This window comes from Hibiscus syriacus, unplaced genomic scaffold (assembly GCF_006381635.1).
Source record: "Hibiscus syriacus cultivar Baekdansim isolate YM2019G1 unplaced genomic scaffold, ASM638163v2 tig00116971_pilon, whole genome shotgun sequence".
In the NCBI taxonomy this organism is placed as follows: Eukaryota; Viridiplantae; Streptophyta; class Magnoliopsida; order Malvales; family Malvaceae; genus Hibiscus; species Hibiscus syriacus.
Genome location: NW_024063495.1, coordinates 3,353,233 through 3,359,911, shown reverse-complemented (window position 1 = coordinate 3,359,911; position 6,679 = coordinate 3,353,233).

Sequence of the window (6,679 nt, the reverse complement as noted above, 5' to 3'; positions counted from 1 at the left end):
AGGGTTAAGAAAGAAGAAACAAACATTAATCGAGCAGAGTCTAGAGGATCTCGAAAGGAAAATGAAAGGTTGTCTTTTACACCTTTACCAGTACCCTATGCTGAGATCTATGATTCGCTGTTAAAAGCAGATGTCATACGGGCCTATCCTTTGGTTCCCATGCAACCACCATTCCATCCATGGTATTGATGTAAAGGCACACTGTGTTTACCATGAAGGAATTACGGGTCATTCTATTGAAAACTGTTTGGAATTCAAAAAGGTGGTTCAAAATTTGATCAACACTGGAAAGTTGGAATTCAATTCACCATCTACATCAAATCATCCATTGCCAAATCATGGAGATAAAAACGTGAATGCAATTCAGGAAGAGAACAGAAAGAAAGCAAAAACCGATATTTCTGAAATTAAATCTCCTTTTGTTTGGATATTTCAACAACTCTCTTTAGCCGGTATAATTCCACAACAATTTAGGCCAAAGCATAATGAAGGCAAGAATTATTGTGAATATCATCAAGAGAAGGGGCATGAAATTCAACTATGTCATGAGTTTAGGGATTTGGTGCAAAAATTGATGAATAACAGATAGATATAATTCTTTGAAGAAGAACCAGGGAAAAAAGAAGATGATGTTTGCTCATCAGATGATTTTAAACCTAATCAAAGAACAATTGATCCTGTGATTATTAATGTGAAATCATCTACAGTGATTCCTGCACCAACAAAGCCGAAAGTAGTTATCACAACTCCTTTACCATTTCCATACAAGGATACCCTCAGGGTACCTTGGAATTATACTACCAATGTTTCATTGGTAGGAGGATCTGTTTCTCTAGAAAAACAGAAGAGAAAACACAGAGTCTGGATTCGACGTCTGAAGCAGTGAGTGAAGTCGGATTCTTTACAAGAAGTGGGAGATATTACTCTCCCGAAACATCCAATGCCTCAGAACAAGTGAAAGCAAAAGGAAAATCCATGGTAATACCCCAAAAGGTATTTGATGATGAATCCCCTCCAGCATTCAATGATCCTGTAACAGAAAAACAAGCGCAAGAATTTTTGAAATTCCTGAAACATAGTAAGTATAGTGTGTGGTTGAACAACTACATAAACAACTAGCGAGAATTTCTATTCTTGATCTATTGATGAATTCAGAAGCACACAGAAATGCTTTGATGAGAATGCTTAATCAAACCTTTATCCCTGAAGATATATCCCTCAATAAACTTGACAGAATTGTGGGACATATAGCCGCTGACAATTACATAACGTTCACGGATGATGAAATACCTGAAGGCGGAATGGGGTTAGTAAAAGCTTTGAATATTACCACACATTGTCATGGTCATGTTTTTCCATGAGTATTGATTGACAATGGATCCGCTCTTAACTTGATGCCTCTAGTCACACTTCAAAGAATGCATGTGGATAAATCACACATGAAAAGTTATCAGAATGTAGTGCGAGCTTTTGATGGCACTCAAAAAGAGGTACTTGGGAAAATGGAAATACCATTGTTAATCGGACCAGTTGTGTACAATATTGACTTTGTGGTGATGGACATCCACCCTACATATAATTATTTATTAGGGAGGCCATGGATTCATTCTGCAGGAGCTGTTCCTTCTTCATTACATCAGAAATTGAAATTCGTTGTTGATGGACAACTAATATGCGTAGGAGCTGAAGAAGAAATCATTGCGTCTATAACAAGTGATGTCCATATATTGAAACCAATGATGATGCTCTTGAATGCTCTTTCCGAGCTCTTGAATTTGTCAATGCAACCTTTATTGCAGAAGGAAGCAAAATTCCATATCCCAGATTATCTGATTGCACCAAGATGACGGTACGACAGACTTTAGGTATCAGAGCTAAAACTGGGAAAGGTTTAGGAAAGAATCTTCAAGGGAGTTCAGTTCCTGTAAGTATAAAGATGAAGAAAGATCGTTTTGGGCTTGGATTTAAGCCCAATTTTCAGTAAAAGAACAAAGAGATGAAAAGAAGGTGTGAAGATAGAAAGGCAAGTTTGAAAAGAGAAGAAATCCTTTGGGAACACATGTTTTTCCCACAGTTGAAGACCACATTCAGATAAGGGGGAACAATTAATGTAGAACAATAGCTTATTGAGGCCTTTAAAGAAGAAAAGTTGACGAAAGATCAAAGCATAGTTGAAGAAGCTATGAATGAATTATTTATCAACATGATCATGAATGACAAAAAGACTGTCAAATACTTGGATAGGATTCGCCCATGTTTTCCTAGAGAAACACTCAACAATTGGACCACTGAAGACCTTCCTGTAGTTTTTAATATTAACACAGAGTAATATTCAGAACTAATCTTTATGTTTAGCCCAAAAGTATGAAAACTTTTTGTTATCTTGTAAAGGAAATTATGTTAAGTTCACCTAATATTAAATATATAAGAAATTTTCTTTAAAATTTTCAGATGGTAATCATTTTTACATTTTTTACATTTTTTTTACATTTATTTATTTCATAAATTTACTATATTCTTTCGGAAATATGTCCGACTTAAATTTGCAGGTGTCACAATGTTAATAGCATGTTTATTCCTAAATTTAATCGAGAGATAAATTTAGAGCAACCCATATGTCTTGAGGAAATCAATGAATGTGAGGATGAACTGGAATGTGATGTTCCTACTTAATTATTAAGACTGGTAGAAAAAGAAGATAAACAAATTTTACCTCACAAAGAAGAGATTGAGACTGTGAATCTGGGAACAGATGAAGAAATGAAAGAGGTGAAAATTGGTACTACTCTGACAATCCAGATAAAACAAGAATTGATAAATCTCCTTCAAGAGTTCAAAGATATCTTCGCCTGGTCTTATCAAGATATGCCTGGTTTGAGTACAGATATAGTGATGCACAAGCTTCCAATCAATCCAGAATATAAACCGGTCCAACAAAAGCTCAGGCGAATGAGGCCAGAAATGTTGTTACAGATCAAAGAGGAAGTAATGAAACAGATTAATGCAGGTTTCCTACAGGCAGCCAAATACCCAGAATGGGTAGCCAACATTGTTCCAGTACCAAAGAAAAATGGAAAAGTTCGAATGTGTGTGGATTACAGAGATCTTAACAAAGTTAGTCCGAAAGATAGCTTTCCATTACCCCACATAGACACCTTGGTGGACAATACTGCAGGACACACATGGTTTTCATTCATGGATGGCTTTTCAGGATATAATCAGATAAAAATGAATCCTGAAGACATGGAAAAAACAACATTTGTAACCATGTGGGGCACATTCTGCTATAAAGTAATGCCATTTGGATTGAAAAATGCAGGGGCAACGTATCAAAGAGCCATGGTAACTTTGTTTCATGACATGATGCACAAAGAGATTGAAGTATATGTAGATGACATTATTGCCAAATCCCGAACCGAAGAAGAACATATTCAAAATTTGAGAAAGCTTTTCCAGAGATTGAGGAAGTATCAATTAAAGCTCAACCCCGCTAAATGCACTTTTGGGGTAACTTCCGGGAAACTTTGGGATTTGTAAAGTAAAAGTCAGCAAAAAAAGAAGTTCGATCTGGGAAGCAATTCAAGATCTTCTCTCAGAAGTTCGAGGCTTTCTGGGAACTGACAAATGTGTTCATTTCTCAGTGTTCAATGTGATACTTCAAATTATCCTGAAGTCTAGAATGATGAATGTCAAGAAACTTTGGATATTATTAAGAAATATTTATCCAATGCGCCCATTTTAGTATCACCAATGCCTGATAGACCGTTAATTCTCTACTTGACAGTCTTTGAAAATTCGATGGGATGTGTACTGGGACAGCATGATGAATCTGGAAAAAAAGAAAAAGCTATTTATTATCTGAGCAAAAAATTTACTGATTGTGAAATTCGATATCCACTAATACAAAAATTATGTTGTGCCCTGGTGTGGGCTACTCGAAGACTCAGATAATACATGTTATATCATACTACTTGGTTGATATCCAAACTTGATCCTTTGAAATTCTTAATGGAATCACCAGCTTTGACAGGCATAATGGCTAGATGGAAGATGTTATTATCCGAGTTTGATATTGTATATGTCAACCAAAAAGCGATAAAAGGAAGTGTCATAGCTGATTTTCTGGCCAGTCGTGTATCGAATGATTATCAGCCTTTGAGTTTCAATTTTCCAGATGAAGATTTGTTGTGCATATCCATGAATGAAGAAGTCGAAACAAATGATGCATCTGCATCTTGGAAGCTTTACTTTGACGGAGCATCCAACGCCTTGGGACGAGGAATCGGGGCAGTGTTAATTTCTCCAGAAAATATTTATTATCCCTTTACAAGTAGACTGGAGTTCTTTTGCACCAATAACATGGCAGAATATGAAGCTTGTGTCATGGGATTGAAAGCAGCTATAGAAAGAAAAATCAAATGTCTCAAGATATATGGAGATTCATCATTAGTGGTGTATCAATTACGAGGTGAATGGGAAACAAAAGATCCCAAATTGTTGGAATATCGAAATTTTACACTCGAATTAGTGAAAGAATTTGAGAGAGTCACCTTCAATTATCTCCCTCGAGAAGAAAATCAAATGGCAGATGCTTTGGCTACATTAGCTGCTATGTTTCAGGCAACTAAGAAAGTTGATATGATGCCAATCAAAATACAAGTATATGAAATTCCTGCACATTGTTATAGTGTGGAAGAAGAGGTAAATGGTAAACCATGGTATTATGATATCCTGCAATATATCAAAAATCAAAGTTATCCACAAAATGCATCTGAAATTGATAAAAGAACCTTGAGAAGAATGGCTGCTGGATATTTTCTTGATGGTGAGATTATGTATAGAAGAAGCAATGATCAAATGCTATTGAGATGTTTAAATACCAGCGAAGCCAGAAGCATCATTGAAGAAGTACACAGTGGAATATGTGGAGCACATGCAAATGGTCTTTCCATGGCTAGAAAAATAATGAGATATGGATACTATTGGGCTACCATGCACACAGATTGCATTGATTATGCAAGGAAATGTCATAAATGCCAGATATATGCAGACAAGATTCATGTACCCCCATCTTCTTTACATGTAATGACAGCACCCTGGCCATTTTCTATGTGGGGAATAGATGTCATTGGGGCAATCACACCAAAAGCATCGAATGGATATTGCTTCATCCTTGTGGCAATTGATTATTTTACCAAATGGGTTGAAGCTGCTTCATATGCCAATATTAAGAGGTCCACAGTCTGCAAATTCATAAAGAAAGAGATAATTTGCCGGTATGGCCTACCAGAAAGGATCATTACAGATAATGCTCTGAACCTGAACAACAAAATGATGACCGAACTTTGTGCACAGTTTAAAATCAAACATGCAAACTCAGTGGCATATCGTCCAAAGATGAATGGGGCAGTTGAAGCAGCAAATAAGAACATCAAGAGAATCATTACAAAGACCACTGAAACTTACAAAGATTGGCACGAGAAGTTACCTTTTTGCTTTATATGCATACCGAACTACTGTTCGAACATCTACTGGGGCAACGCTTTTTTCTTTAGTCTACGGGATGGAAGCAGTCTTACCAATTGAAGTTGAGATTCCATCGCTTCGAATTTTGAGAGAAACAAAATTGGATGAATCTGAATGGATCCAAGCAAGATTTGATCAATTGAACCTTATTGAGGAAAAAAGATTGAAAGCTATTTGCCATGGACAGATGTATCAGAAACGGATGATGAAGTCTCATGACAAGAAAGTACATCCAAGAGAATTCCAAGAGGGTGATCTGGTACTAAAAAAGATCTTGCCTATACATAAAGATTTCCGTGGGAAATGGATGCCTAATTGGGAAGGGTCATACGTTGTAAAAAAGGCCTCTTCTGGAGGAGCGCTGATCTTGGCAGAAATGGATGGAAAAAATCTGAGAAATCCAATAAACTCGGATTCTGTCAAGAAATATTATGTTTGAAGAAAAAAATGAAAAAAAAGAAAAAATATAAAATATAAAAAAAAAGAAAAAAAAAAGAAAAAAGAAAAAAAGGGGGGTCAAGATGAAAACCCGCAAAGGGCATCTTATAACCAAAGGAAGGATTTGAGTTGAAAACCTGAAAGGGCGGCTCAAATGCATGTTGATATTAGGCATCTGGCAATTGAACCCTCTTAAGATTTTGATAGTTTGGGAGGAACTTCACATCTACAAGCATTCTGACAACGTTTGAGATCTTTCAGACAAAAGCTTACATCAGTACTCTAAATTATATCAATTTGATTAATTTAGAAATACTTATGCTAATAATTTGTTAAGTCATTTGAATTTTTATCATTACTATGCTTACCATAACTTTGAATACAATTATATCTATTTATTAATAAATTCTAAGTTTATTTTCTCTAAATTCAATTTATTTGAGATTCAATTTATTTTCGAAAATTCAACTTATTCTTTTATTTTGTAAATGGATTAACATAATTCTGAAATAAGTTAAAGATTTCTGAATATCACTTTATGTTAATACTTTTAAAGGCATGGAATACAAAGTAAGAAAATTATCAGCATCATAGAGTTATTTGGAAGCAGAACAAGAAGAAATTTGTTCTCAAATTGGCAGATTATGAATATAGCCCCTTTTCAGTGTAGCAGCATGAAAATACTTCGAATCTATAAATTCTAGCTCTACATCGA